This window comes from Geotrypetes seraphini, chromosome 8 (genome assembly GCF_902459505.1).
Source record: "Geotrypetes seraphini chromosome 8, aGeoSer1.1, whole genome shotgun sequence".
In the NCBI taxonomy this organism is placed as follows: domain Eukaryota; kingdom Metazoa; phylum Chordata; class Amphibia; order Gymnophiona; family Dermophiidae; genus Geotrypetes; species Geotrypetes seraphini.
In genome coordinates, this window is record NC_047091.1 from 59,269,463 (window position 1) to 59,286,325 (window position 16,863).

Consider the following 16,863-nt stretch of genomic DNA (forward strand, 5'->3'; position numbering starts at 1 on the left):
TTGTGATACACTATAAAATTCAAAATATGCTACTTTATGTTTCCTTCATCCCACCCCCTCTCTGATTAGTTTTGTATGCTAATTTTTCTAGGTTCCTATCTTCAGTCTTAAATATTCACAGATCCAGGCCAGTCGAACCTGAGACTCTAGCTGCTTTTATCTTCAAGCAATTTCCAACTGCAATTGCACTCCTGCATTGAGTACGCTCTTACTTCAGACCTTGCTGTTGCGAAATAAACTTTAAACAAAGTATGTACAATTAACATTGTGATACACTATAAAATTTAAAATATGCTACTTTTTGTTTCCTTCATTCCATCCATTTCTCTGATTACTTTTACATGCTAATTTTTCCAGGTTCCTATCTCCCATCTTCAACATAAACAGAGCCAGGCCAGATGCACTGGAGACACAAGCTGGCTTCTTCAAGCTGCTTACTTCTGTAATTGCACTCCTGCATTGAATTCGCTCATACTTCAGACCTTGATTTTGGGAAATGGACTTTTAACAAGTATGTAAAATTAATCTATGATTCATTTTGAAACACTGTAAAAATTCAAAATATGCTACTTTGTGTTTTTTTCATTCCATCCATTTCTCTGATTATTTTTACATGCTAATTTTTCCAGGTTCCTGCCTCCCATCTTCAGCATACACAGAGCCAGGCTAGATGTACCGGAGATACAAGCTGGCTTCTTCAAGCTGCTTTCTTCTGCAATTCAAATCCTGCATTGAATACGCTCATACCGCAGACCTTGCTTTTGGGAAATGGACTTTTAACAAAGTATGTTAAATAATGTAAGATATATTGTGATACACTATAAAATTCAAAATATGCTACTTTGTGTTTCCTTCATCCCACCCCCTCTCTGATTAGTTTTGCATGCTAATTTTTCTAGGTTCCTAGCTTCAGTCTTAAATATTCACAGATCTAGGCCAGTCGAACCTGAGACTCTAGCTGCCTTTATCTTCAAGCAACTTCCAACTGCAATTGCACTCCTGCATTGAGTACGCTCTTACTTCAGACCTTGCTGTTGCGAAATAAACTTTAAACAAAGTATGTACAATTAACATTGTGATACACTATAAAATTCAAATATGCTACTTTTTGTTTCCTTCATTCCATCCATTTCTCTGATTACTTTTACATGCTAATTTTTCCAGGTTCCTATCTCCCATCTTCAACATAAACAGAGCCAGGCCAGATGCACCGGAGACACAAGCGTGTTTCTTCAAGCTGCTTACTTCTTCAATTGCACTCCTGAATTGAATATGCTCTTACTTCAGACCTTGATTTTGGGAAATGGACTTTTAACAAGTATGTAAAATTAATCTATCATGCATTTTGAAACACTGTAAAAATTTAAAATATGCTACTTTGTGTTTTCTTCATTCCATCCATTTCTCTGATTATTTTTACATACTAATTTTTCCAGATTCCTGCCTCCCATCTTCAGCATACACAGAGCCAGGCTAGATGTACCGGAGATACAAGCTGGCTTCTTCAAGCTGCTTTCTTCTGCAATTCCAATCCTGCATTGAATACGCTCATACTTCAGACCTTGCTTTTGGGAAATGGACTTTTAACAAAATATTTTAAATTAATGTAAGATATATTGTGATACATTATAAAATTAAAAATATGCTACTTTGCGTTTTCTTCATCCCACCCCCTCTCTGATTACTTTTGCATCCTAATTTTTCTAGGTTCCAGCTTCAGTCTTAAATATTCACAGATCCAGGCCAGTCACACCTGAGACTCTAGCTGGCTTTATCTTCAAGCAACTTCCAAGTGCAATTGCACTCCTGCATTGAATAAGCTCTTACTTCAGACCTTGCTGTTGCGAAATAGACTTTAAACAAAGTATGTACAATTAATATACAATACATTGTGATACACTATAAAATTCAAAATATGATACTTTGTGTTTCCTTCATTCCATCCATTTCTCTGAATACTTTTACATGCTAATTTTTCCAGGTTCCTGCTTCCCATCTTCAACATACACAGAGCCAGGCTAGATGCACCGGAGACACAAGCTGGCTTCTTCAAGCTGCTTACTTCTGTAATTGCACTCCTGCATTGAATATGCTCTTACTTCAGACCTTGATTTTGTGAAATGGACTTTTAACAAGTATGTAAAATTAACCAATGATGCATTTTGAAATACTGTAAAAATTCAAAATATGCTACTTTTTGTTTCCTTCATTCCATCCTTTTCTCTGATTACTTTTATATGCTAATTTTTCCAGGTTCCTGCCTCCCATCTTCAGCATACACAGAGCCAGGCCAGATGCACCGGAGACACAAGCTGGCTTCTTCAAGCTGCTTACTTCTGCAATTCCAATCCTGCATTGAATACGCTCATACCGCAGACCTTGCTTTTGGGAAATTGACTTTTAACAAAGTATGTTAAAATAATGTAAGATATATTGTGATACACTATAAAATTCAAAATATGCTACTTTGTGTTTCCTTCATCCTACCCCCTCTCTGATTAGTTTTGCATGCTAATTTTTCTAGGTTCCTAGCTTCAGTCTTAAATATTCACAGATCTAGGCCAGTCGAACCTGAGACTCTAGCTGCCTTTATCTTCAAGCAACTTCCAACTGCAATTGCACTCCTGCATTGAGTACGCTCTTACTTCAGACCTTGCTGTTGCGAAATAAACTTTAAACAAAGTATGTACAATTAACATTGTGATACACTATAAAATTCAAATATGCTACTTTTTGTTTCCTTCATTCCATCCATTTCTCTGATTACTTTTACATGCTAATTTTTCCAGGTTCCTATCTCCCATCTTCAACATAAACAGAGCCAGGCCAGATGCACCGGAGACACAAGCGTGCTTCTTCAAGCTGCTTACTTCTTCAATTGTACTCCTGAATTGAATACGCTCTTACTTCAGACCTTGATTTTGGGAAATGGACTTTTAACAAGTATGTAAAATTAATCTATGATGCATTTTGAAACACTGTAAAAATTCAAAATATGCTACTTTGTGTTTTTTTTCATTCCATCCATTTCTCTGATTATTTTTACATGCTAATTTTTCCAGGTTCCTGCCTCCCATCTTCAGCATACACAGAGCCAGGCTAGATGTACCGGAGATACAAGCTGGCTTCTTCAAGCTGCTTTCTTCTGCAATTCAAATCCTGCATTGAATACGCTCATACCGCAGACCTTGCTTTTGGGAAATGGACTTTTAACAAAGTATGTTAAAATAATGTAAGATATATTGTGATACACTATAAAATTCAAAATATGCTACTTTGTGTTTCCTTCATCCCACCCCCTCTCTGATTACTTTTGCATGCTAATTTTTCTAGGTTCCTAGCTTCAGTCTTAAATTTTCACAGATCCAGGCCAGTCACACCTGAGACTCTAGCTGGCTTTATCTTCAAGCAACTTCCAAGTGCAATTGCACTCCTGCATTGAATAAGCTCTTACTTCAGACCTTGATGTTGCGAAATAGACTTTAAACAAAGTATGTACAATTAATATACAATACATTGTGATACACTATAAAATTATAAATATGCTACTTTTTGTTTCCTTCATTCCATCCATTTCTCTGATTAATTTTACATGCTAATTTTTCCAGGTTCCTATCTCCCATCTTCAACATAAACAGAGCCAGGCCAGATGCACCGGAGACACAAGCGTGCTTCTTCAAGCTGCTTACTTCTTCAATTGTACTCCTGAATTGAATACGCTCTTACTTCAGACCTTGATTTTGGGAAATGGACTTTTAACAAGTATGTAAAATTAATCTATGATGCATTTTGAAACACTGTAAAAATTCAAAATATGCTACTTTGTGTTTTTTTCATTCCATCCATTTCTCTGATTATTTTTACATGCTAATTTTTCCAGGTTCCTGCCTCCCATCTTCAGCATACACAGAGCCAGGCTAGATGTACCGAGGGGGCGTGGCTTGGACGCGAATGATGACGGTTGGGTGAAGGAGAAGCTCCGTACAAACAAGCTTAATTTACAGAAATAACTACAAAAAAAAGATTTCCTACGTTCTTGATGGTATGATAAATTAAAATCTACCTCCTTAGCTGAGACGGAGAGACGTTTAAAAAGTGAAAAATCAAAAGATAGAAGTGCCGTTTTTATATCCTGTGAAGCGAGGTGTAAAAAGCTGGAGATTAACAGAGTCTGAAACTGCCGGTGAGCTGCATAACGACAGGGATAGAAGTTCTTTTTTATAAATGATGTGTGAAGTGGCTGGTGCCTGTCATACTATAGAGATAAGCTGTTTTGAAATAGCTATCCTCTGCCGGAGATAAAGCGAGGTCTGCGGTAAAACCTACTTGACAACGGTTTTTTTTTAACTATTTCCTTGCTGCTAACTTCGGAAAAAAAAAAGAATTGTGAAAGATAAATATAAATATAATATAAATATCAATCTCCGCTGCTGTAATTGAAAAAGATTCAGATATAGGAGATTGTCGGTTTTTTTTTTCAACGCTTGGGCTGTGAGAAAAGGACAAAATAAAGGATTAACGGTTTCTTCAACCTGAAGAAAAGTAACTTCGAGGCAATTGAGAGGCGCTGAAAAATACATATACATCAAAAATACTAAAGTAAAAATATACTGGATGGAATATTGCTCTCCTCGGTAAGAGCTGCGATTGGGCTTATAAGAGGAGAGCCAGAAAAAAGTCTACAAATTTTTTCGCTGAAGCTAAATGTCAACAACGAATTTAGTAAAATAAATCTGTAAAAAGAATAACCAGCCATATATAAAAAAATCTAAGAAAAAGAAAGGCTACTAATTAGAATGTTATTGCCTTCATAGAGACTGAGATAAGGCTTTAAGGAGAAGAAACATTTAATTTTTTTTTTTTTTACTCACAACAATAGAACTTGAGACAAATAACTTACAGTTGCTTTAAGAGTACTGTAAAAAGGGGGGCGTGACTTGGACGCGAACTCGGATGGTTGGATAAACGAGTAGCTCCTTATATACAAACATATAAATAAGAATTACTACCAAATATTTTAAAGAAATTAAGATATATATTGAAATATGACTTCAACTAAACAAAATAAAGCTGATTTGGGAGCCGGAACATCGGGAAGCAATAAGAGGTCGAAACCAGAGCCAGGTACACCCTCTAAAATCCCATTACCAACAGAAAAAAATCTGGACGTTATGGAAGAACTAAGACAAATAAAAGAAATTGTATTAGATAGTAACAAAAAACTACAAAAAGCAATGGAAGATGCTGCAATCCTTACTAAAAGAGTGGACATCACAGAAAATAGAATTTCAACATTAGAAGATATTACAGAACAATTAAATACAGATATGAACCACAGCAAAATCATATGGAAAGAAATAACAGAGATAAAAAAAAATCTTGAAGACAGCCGGAATCGTGAAAGACGGAATAATTTAAGAATAATCGGATTACCTGAAGGAGTGGAAAAAAATGATCCGATTGCATTTCTTGAAAAATTTCTACCTAAAATACTACCACTGAAATTTAAAACGGAACTGGAAATTGAAAGAGCTCATAGGATTCCAACACAAAGAAATAACACTCAAACAGGTCCAAGAACTTTAATTTTCAAACTTTTAAGACATCAACAAGCAATTGAAATATGCCAAATAGCCAAGGAAATCAAAAATCTTAAATGCCAAGACTCAAAAATATACATTGTCCCGGACTTTGCAAAAGAAACAGCAACAAGAAGAAAACAATTCTTAGACATGAGACCACAACTAAGATCTCTAGGAGCTAGATTTGGGCTCCTTTACCCGGCGATTATGAAGGTTACCATTGCTAACAAAACGCAAAACTTTACGGATCCAAAAAAACTACAGGAATTTATAAATCAACTGGAGCAACCTATGACAATTTAAAGAACATTTAATGGGTTCATATTAATGACTATTGACCAATTGTGAAAACTTTGACTTATATGATATATTATATATGAATTTCAATAAAAGAACTTTTGAAAACATCGATTAAAGATTTAGATCGGAAAGGAAAACAACGGAAAAAGAACACACAAGGATCGAATTAAAGATTTAAACAACTTGCAACATTCTCCATGGAAAACAAAAAAACACAAAAATTCTAGAATTCTACACAGAATAAATAGAATAAACTTACTGGCAGGAATGAAAATGAACTGAAACACATCTCCGAACTCAAATGATGACGAAGAAAGTTTTTTTTTTTTTTTCAACAAACTTAAAGATGTACTGATTGGTTGAGAAATTTTGAAGGCGGAGTAATGGTGAGAAGGAGAATTATCCTTCAATCACAGAGAAGATTATAAAAAAAAAAAAGACGAAGTGATTGGTTTGTTATATTTCCTGTTGAAGGCGGTACTTCCGGTTTAATTTTGCGTTTCAAATACATTACAATGCGTTTCAAATACGATATATATGAAAAGAATATATCTGAAACGCAAAAATTGCCGGAAAAGTTTTTTAAATATATATATCTCAAATTTCATGTTTCATCTTTATAGACAATCGCTCTTTTATTTATTAAGTTGAATTTTAGTACCCACAATTTGTTCAACCTGGCAATCCTCTACGGGAAATATGAAAAGAGTTTTTGGCACAGGACTTCACTCTCGTCTGCACAGGACTCAGGTACTTTAAAATCATAGGTGTCTGAAGAGTATGCTGTTGAGACAGTGCTTACAACAATGGGGCAAAGACGGGATGAGGAAATTTAGTTCCTGAAGGTAGGGAACAGATTAGTCTCCATGTCATTCTCTAGTTTGAATTAGGGTCTAGGCATATGAATAGAACACTGATGGGATTATTAGCTTCTCTTAATTGACAACTCTCTTGTGAATCATAGGAAAATAGTGAGCATAAGAGGAGAGGGAATTTCTGTGCTGAAGACTCTTGTTACAGTTCTGAGAAAAGAGGCTAAATTCGAATGCTCTTAACATGATAAACTTATTATACCCAGGTATGAAAGTTTTTTAAAGTAAAAATAATTTACCACCTTGAAAAGAAATGAATTGTAATTGAAATGTTCTTAGTTATAAGTAATGTAATATAATCATTCTTATGGATTTAAAGACATACAAATATAGAAAATAATCTTTCAATATATAAGAATGAAAAACTTTTTACTTATTCTTATAATTAAAAATAAAATAAGAGAAAATATACAAAAATAGAGAAAAGATGGTAGTACTTTAGATAATTATTAATAGCTTGTGGGAGTTATCTAAATCTAACCTCAACCTGCGTATCCAAGTTTTCGTAATTAATAAGGGGGGGAAGGGAGGGATAAAAGGGATGGGAGGGAATAAAAGGGAGATATATAAGGTAATCATGGGTGTAAAGGAAAAAAGAGAAATGAAATACTTAAAACATTGGGAAAATATACATAATTTAATACCTGAAAATTTAAAAATAAATGGATATTAAAATTATGTCTTTAAATGTTAACGGTCTAAATCATATGATAAAAAGGAAAAAAGCACTATCATTTTTAAAAAGGCAAGATGCAGATATATGCCTTATACAAGAGACCCACCTCTCACATATAGAATCTAATAAGCTAAAAGGAGGCTGGGTCAAACAGTGTTTTTTCTCACCAGCTATAGGGAAAAAAGCAGGTGTTGCTATTTTAATTAATAAAAAATGCTCTGCTTCATTTAAACTAAAAGCTTCAGATATTCATGGAAGATGGATAATGGTGGAAAAGAATATGGGAAATACTACCATGACGTTAATTAATATATACGCCCCTAATTCGAACCAAAATGAATTCTTTAAAACTCTTCAACAACTGATCATACCACTGGCTACTTCAAATCTTATAGTAGCAGGGGACTTCAATGCTGTAATGGATCCTTTATTAGATAAAAACCCAAGTAGAGTTATGAAATCTATGGGACTAGATAATTTGATTCAATCTTGTGATTTAACAGATATATGGAGAATACTTCATTTTGATGGTCGGGAATTTTCTTTCTGTTCTCATGTTCACAATTCCTTTTCAAGAATAGATTATATCGGGGGGCGTGGCTTAGCGCGAGCACGGATGGAGGTGTGATCCTGAAGCTCCTCACCATTCAGGCAATGAAATAAAGAAAAATTTATTTTTCCTTCAAAATAATAGTATATAAATTTATATACGGAAAGCTGAATAAAAGATACAAAACAAAATCCTAAATTGCGATATTTGAAGAAGGGTATGTGCAGACAGGAGACGGAAAAACGGAAAGCCGTTTGAGCTGACGGTTACATAGAATTGAATACAGCGCTGAAGTATGTGCTTATATTCTGATCAAATATAACAAAGAAGCTGAGGGGAATTGAGAAAGTAGTCTGTGATTTCGGATGTTTGGAGAGGCTTGAAAGCAGCGCTGAGACGGAGAGACGAACGTAAACTAAAAAAAAAAAAAAAAAAGCTGAAGGGAATCGGTAAGCAGAGAGCTGTCAATGTCGGCGATTTCAATAGACTATGAGATATATGTTAGATTGAGGAAAAGTAAAGAATGAATATGTTCTAACAAAATATAACTAAAGAAAAAAAAAAAAAAAGCCGAATTACTATATTTAAAGCGAGATTTGTGCGGATGAGAGTCGGGAAGACATAGAACCGTTTGTGCTGGCGGTTTATTGAAGTTTGAATGCAGCGCTGAAACCGCGTGGTATACGTGATTGAACAGTTTGGCGAAATAGAGGAGAAAAGTTTATAGTCTGAACAAATATATACTGAAACATAAAAAGGAAGCTGTTTAAAGTCAGGAAAGTTGAGAACTGTCTGTATTTCAACTGATTCGAAAGACTTTGCAGCAGTACTGATACTGTTGAATGTGAAAGACCAGAATGTGATCTGATCAAATATAGCCAAAAAAAAAAAAAAAAAATATAACCTGAATTGAGGCAGTTGAAGTGAGATAAGTGCAGACAAGAAACGGGAAGGCAGAAAACCATTTGTGATTTTGGCGGTTTCATAGAAATTGAGTGCAGCGTTGAAACCAGCGAAGTACAAGTGAAAGATCAGTATTGATTGGAAAAAATATAAAAAGGAATTTGTGTTCTGACCAGTTATATTGAAAAAAAAAAAAAAAAATTATTCTTTGATAAAAAAGGGGATTAAAAAAACAGAGAGAGAGGAGGACTTACATTTCTCTTAGAAATTGGGTGCTGAAGCACTGAAGACAAATAAATGTCAGCTTACTAATAAAAAACAAATACTGAACTGAACTGAATATCAATTTCCTCTGGCAAAGCTGCGATTGGGCTTGTGAGAGAGGAGACAGAAAAAAAAAAGGTTCAACGGAACTTTAAAAAACTGAAACAGCAAGATATTGAGGAATTTGAGAGACGCTGATAAAAAACAGAAGAAAATTGCTTAAAGCTGGTCAAAATAGAAAAAATAACTCTAATAAAGGGTTGCTCTCCTTAATCAGAGCTGCGATTGGGCTTGTAAGAGGAGAGAAAAAAAAAAAAAGAGTTCCCCTACATCATTGAAAAAGTGAAAATGAGAAAAGAATTTTCAAACTAACATAGGTAAAGGAAAAAGAAAAGAACTTAAAAAGAAAAATTTCTAATTCAAAGATATAACAAAATCTTGGAAGAAAAGAGATTAAAAACCTAAGAATACCAAATCTAAAAGATTTAAATACAAGAAATAATAATAAACAAGGAAAAGAGAACAATAAAATGGCAAGTACTAGACAAAACAAAAATGAGACAGGTACATCTGCAAAAAGACAGAAACAAGAACAAATAACACCAAGTAAAATACCACTTCCTATCGAAGAATCAGACACATTAAGCAAAGCTGAAGTCATGGAAGAATTAAAACAAATCAAACAAATGCTGAAAGAAACTATTACTAATATGTCTGAAATGAAAGAAGAAATTTTAAATATACATAGACAAATGGAAGTCAACAACAAAAGAACAACTGAATTAGAATCAAAAATGGAAATTATAGAATGTGAATCAAAAAGATGTAAAAACGACAACTTGGAATTAAACAAATTAAAAGATCAACTGGAGGATTACGAGAATAGAGGAAGAAGAAAGAACATCAAACTCTTTGGAATACAAGAAAATCTAGAGGGAAAAAATACTATCCTTTTCCTTGAAAATTTAATTCCAAAAATTCTACAATTAGACTTGAAACAAACAATTGAAATTGAAAGGGCACATAGAATCCCAATAAAAAATTCAGAAAATAAAAACAGACCAAGACCAATCATTTTCAAAATGTTGAGATACCAACAAGCACTAGAGATACTAAATGCTGCAAAAAAAGATAAAAACTTAAACTATAAAGGATCAAGATTATGGTTTTTACCAGATTTCGCCAAAAACACAGCAACTAAAAGGAAAAGACTACTAGATATGAGACCTCTACTCAAAGAAAAAGGATTTAAATATGGTCTATACTATCCAGCGAAAATGAGAGTGTCATCTGGAGACAAGTCGTTATATTTTGAGGATCCCGAAAAACTAAAAGAGTTTCTTTCTAAACCAGAACCTATGATATATTAAAAAAATATATTAAAAAGGTTTTGAAGACTCTATGAAAAATTAGGAAATACAACATATCGAAATATTGAAGAAATGGAGGAAAACAATACAAAGAAAAGACAATAATAATTATATGAAAGAAAGAACAGAATATATGAAAATTATTAAATAATACACTGCATATAAGTTTAAAATAATTATATGTTGAAATCATAATACTAAGGAAATACAAATTAACATATTGTTAAATGGAAAATGATACATTAATAAAATGTTATGAAAAATGATTAAATAAATATAAAAGATCAATATAGATAGATAGAAGGGAAATTTGTTTAAACAATTGTATATTGATTGCCTGGAATGGGGAGAATGTTAGGATTATATTTCCAATGTGTATCCTTAAGCAGCCAATGTATTGGGTGGGAAAGGGAGGGATAAGAAGAAAATTTATTAGAATAATTAAGGGAGATACATTAGGGTTTAATATGTGTGTCATAAAGAAAATTTTTTGGTTATTAAATATGAAAGAGGAGAGGAAGAATAAGAAAATGAAAAGTATTAAAATATATAATGTCTTTTAAAATATATTCTATTAATGTCAATGGCCTGAATCATGCATTAGATCATTTATTATATCATTGTCCTTATATTAAAATATTTTGGAATTCAATTTGGCCACAAATTAATAAATTAATGGAAAATCATATTGCAATATCATATGATACAATTTTATTTGGAACAATGATGAGAAAAAAAAGTCAAATTTCACCAGAAAATAATAAACTTTTATTAATTATGACAGGGGTTGCCATTCAACATATAACTAACAATTGGAAAAATTACAACAACCTAAATTATACATTTTGGTGGAATACAATATGCCATGTTTTTAAAATGGAAAGAACAATATCAATACAAAAGGGGACATATAATAAATTTATAAAAATATGGGGGCCATTGACAAAATACTGTAATGATTAAATAATAGAATACTTTTTCTTCCTTTCTTCTTTTAGAGATCTTCTTATGACACACATATAGGGGGGGTAAGGAAAACAATTTAAATATAATATATTATAATATATGATACAAAATGTAACAAATGATTAAGGGATAATAGAAGGGTGGGGGGAGGGAAAATGAATAAAATTTATACAGAATATATTGCAGTAGATATAAATATGATATTGAATAATTATCAATTGTATTCAAACATGTTATATACTTTTATAGAATTTGAAAAAATTATATTAAAGTGATGAAGGGGTGGGGGGAGGGTGAAGGGGAAAATCAAATTCAGACATACATTGTGATAGATATAAAAGTGATACCATGCATGTATCAAATATATTTTATTATTATGTACACTTTTTATGAAATTTAAAAATAAAAATATAATGGAAAAAAAAAAAAAGAATAGATTATATCTTTACTTCAAATCATCTTGCACATCAAGTGATACAAGCAGCCATTGATCCAATTATTCTATCTGATCATGGTGGAGTGTGGATCAAAATTAAAACTACAGATCAAAATAATAACAGACCAATTTGGAAAATGGATAATACACTGTTGGTTGACCAAAACTTTTGTGAAAATCTTCTAACAAAAATGAAAGAATTTTTTCAAATAAATGATAATGATGATATTAACAGAGAAACTTTATGGGATGCTTTTAAAGCATCAATTAGAGGACAAATAATTTCTTATTCGGCTTTTCTAAAAAAACAAATTAAAAAACAATTTTTAATCTTAGAAAAAGAGATAAAAAATTTAGAATCAAAACTTATAGAAAAATGGGAATATTCTATTCAACAAGAATTATTAAAATTAAAAGGTAAATATAATGAGATCTCATCTAAGATGATTAGGAAAGATTTATTTTCTCAACAAACATTGTACTATGGTAATTCAAACAAATCAGGAAGAATATTGGCAAACTATCTTAAAGCGAAAAAAAGAAAAACGAAATTAATAGCAATAAAAGATGAAAATGGAAATACATATACACAAATTGAACCTATTTTAAAACAATTCTTAAAATTTTATAAATCTCTTTATTCTTCCGAAAATTATCTAAATAAAGAAAAAGATGGTTCTGAATTTTTAAAAATGTTAGAGGGTCCAAAAATTCCTGAACATATAAAACGAAGTTTGGAAGAACCAATATCACTAAAAGAATTAGGAACAGCTTTGAAGTCCCTTAGAGTTGGATCCGCTCCAGGTGGTGATGGATATACAGTGGAATTTTATAAAACATTTCAAAATTTTTTATTACCCTATTTATTAAATCTTTATCAATATCAGCTCAATAAAGGTTGTATTAAAGGCACTATAGCAGAATCTTTGACTATTGTTTTGCCAAAGTCCAATAAAGATCCCACTTTGGTCTCAAACTATAGACCAATATCTTTAATAAATGTAGATGGAAAATTATTAGCAAAAATACTTGCGCTAAGATTAGCTAAAGCTCTCCCCCATATAATAGGTATGCATCAAACAGGATTCGTTGCTCAAAGACATTCATCTCACAATACCAGATTAACATTCCATATGTTATATTTGACAAAGAAAATGAATGAACCTACTTTTGCAATTTCATTAGACGCAGAAAAGGCCTTTGATAGAGTAGAATGGCCTTTTATGTATCAAGCAATGGAATGGTTTGGTATAGGTCCTGGATTTATACAAATGATACAAACAATGTATAGCTCCCCTTCTGCTAGATTATATATTAATAATACGTTTTCAGAAAAATTTAATCTACAGAGAGGAGTTAGACAAGGATGTCCCTTGTCCCCTTTGCTGTTTGATATTGTTTTAGAACCCTTAATATTAGCCATCCAACAAGCTAAGGAGATACAGGGTATACCTCATTCAGATAAAGAATATAAGATATCTGCTTATGCAGATGATTTATTACTATATCTGAAGAATCCAGAATCCACCATTCCACATCTACTTGAATTGATTGAGAAATTTGGAAATTTTTCAGGATATAAAATTAATTGGAATAAATCAGAGATTCTTCCACTAAATATACATTGTACAAAAGGTTTATTTGATACATTCCCTTTTGTTTGGAAGGAAGACTATATTAAATATCTTGGAATTTTGATAACAAAAACAGTAGATGAAACAATGAAAATTAATGAAAAATGCTTATTACAAAAAATAATAGAAATGTGTGAGCAATGGAATCCTTTGCATTTATCTTGGTGGGGAAGAGTACAAACTGTAAAAATGATGATTTTACCGATAGTATGTTACCAAATGGGGATGATACCAGTTTTTTTTCAAGATTCGTTTTATACAAAAATAAATAGGACTTTGACAAAATTTATATGGCTTAATAAAAAACCAAGAATTGCTCTAGCGTCATTACAAAGACCAATTAAGGAGGGAGGGGTAAATTTTCCCAACTTTTATAGGTATCATCAAGCCTATATCTTACGTCATGGTATGTATTGGATCCTCCCAGAACCCACAGATAATATTCCAGACTGGTTTTGGCTAGAATGGAGGCTTATGTTTCCATTACGTCTTAATCATGTAATTAGTATCAAAATGCCAAGGTTATACAAAGATCATAAAATATTTATGGATACCTGGAAAACTTTAAAATACATAAGTAATCTTACTCAAATTCCAATTAGTAAATCAACCAACCAAACTATATGGCTAAACCCCAAGATCAAAATTGGCGGTTTTAAAGTCATCTGGAAACATTGGATGATAGCAGGCATTCGCACTTTGGATGATGTAATTAAAAATGATAAATTGCTGGAGTTTTCACAATTGCAACAAAAATTTGGTCTCAATAAAACACAATATTTTAAATGGTTGCAATTGAAGCAATCTATTCAGAAAGGGTTCCCTGAATGGAAAGATCTCCCTAAATATCACAGTTTGGAATTCTTATGTTTCCAGATGGACTCAATAGGTCACAAAGCCGCACAGTGGTATAAATTAATATCCGGATATATAAATAAAAAACCAAAAAATGGTCTTAGAGACATTTGGAGCATTGAGATAAAACACCAAATTAGTGCATCTCAATGGCCACGACTTTGGTCTTGGAGGCTAAAATGTACGGTGTCAGCATCTATGAGACAAACTTGGTTTTTTCTTCTTCATAGAGCTTTTTGGACCCCTACTCGTTTACAAAAAATAGATAGTTCAAGATCTAATAGATGCTGGCACTGTCATATTGAAATTGGGACATTAGATCATCTTTTATTCTTTTGTCCATTTATCCTATCATTCTGGAAATCAATTTGGCCCCAAATTAATAGAATGTTAGAAAATCCGGTAGCCTTGACATATGATACTATATTATTTGGAACAACCATGAGAGCAAAAAGCCAAATTTCATCTAGTAATAACAAACTTTTATTTATTTTAACTGGAATTGCAATACAACAAATTACATCCAATTGGAAACAACATGATAGATTGAATTATATGTTCTGGTGGAATTCGGTATGCCACATATACAAAATGGAACTCGCTATTGCAACACACAAAGGATACATGAATAAATTTCAAAAAATATGGGGACCATTAACCGATTTTTGTAAAGAAGGATAATTTTTCCTATAAATAAAACTTGGAAATATCTGAAGACCGTTAACATGATTTCTCTAATGAACTTTTCCCATGATAAGATAATTGTAAAGAGGGGAACGGGGTGGGCTTTTCAATTTTGATTATTACAAACTAAATTAATATTTAAAGAATGTACAATAAAATTGATTTATGTATTATTGGTTGGGAAGGAGGGAGGGACAAGGGATTATTATATTAATGTTAAACTTGATATTAATATATGAGTTAGTCAAGTGTGTATTTAAGTTTCTATTGAGTTTATTTGTAACACTTGTTGTAACAAAAAAAAATGAATAAAGATTTAAAAAACAGGCTAGATGTACCGGAGATACAAGCTGGCTTCTTCAAGCTGCTTTCTTCTGCAATTCAAATCCTGCATTGAATACGCTCATACCGCAGACCTTGCTTTTGGGAAATGGACTTTTAACAAAGTATGTTAAATAATGTAAGATATATTGTGATACATTATAAAATTAAAAATATGCTACTTTGCGTTTTCTTCATCCCACCCCCTCTCTGATTACTTTTGCATGCTAATTTTTCTAGGTTCCTAGCTTCAGTCTTAAATATTCACAGATCCAGGCCAGTCACACCTGAGACTCTAGCTGGCTTTATCTTCAAGCAACTTCCAAGTGCAATTGCACTCCTGCATTGAATAAGCTCTTACTTCAGACCTTGCTGTTGTGAAATAGACTTTAAACAAAGTATGTACAATTAATATACAATACATTGTGATACACTATAAAATTCAAAATATGATACTTTGTGTTTCCTTCATTCCATCCATTTCTCTGAATACTTTTACATGCTAATTTTTCCAGGTTCCTGCTTCCCATCTTCAACATACACAGAGCCAGGCTAGATGCACCGGAGACACAAGCTGGCTTCTTCAAGCTGCTTACTTCTGTAATTGCTCTCCTGCATTGAATACGCTCTTACTTCAGACCTTGATTTTGTGAAATAGACCTTTAACAAGTATGTAAAATTAACCAATGATGCATTTTGAAATACTGTAAAAATTCAAAATATGCTACTTTTTGTTTCCTTCATTCCATCCATTTCTCTGATTACTTTTACATGCTAATTTTTCCAGGTTCCTGCCTCCCATCTTCAGCATACACAGAGCCAGGCCAGATGCACCGGAGACACAAGCTGGCTTCTTCAAGCTGCTTACTTCTGCAATTCCAATCCTGCATTGAATACGCTCATACCGCAGACCTTGCTTTTGGGAAATGGACTTTTAACAAAGTATGTTAAAATAATGTAAGATATATTGTGATACACTATAAAATTCAAAATATGCTACTTTGTGTTTCCTTCATCCCACCCCCTCTCTGATTAGTTTTGCATGCTAATTTTTCTAGGTTCCTAGCTTCAGTCTTAAATATTCACAGATCCAGGCCAGTCGAACCTGAGACTCTAGCTGCCTTTATCTTCAAGCAACTTGCAACTGCAATTGCACTCCTGCATTGAGTACGCTCTTACTTCAGACCTTGCTGTTGCGAGATAAACTTTAAACAAAGTATGTACAATTAGCATTGTGATAAACTATAAAATTCAAAATATGCTACTTTTTGTTTCCTTCATTCCATCCATTTCTCTGATTACTTTTACATGCTAATTTTTCCAGGTTCCTGCCTCCCATCTTCAACATACACAGAGCCAGGCCAGATGCACCGGAGACACAAGCTGGCTTCTTCAAGCTGCTTTCTTCTGCAATTCCAATCCTGCATTGAATACGCTCATACTTTAGACC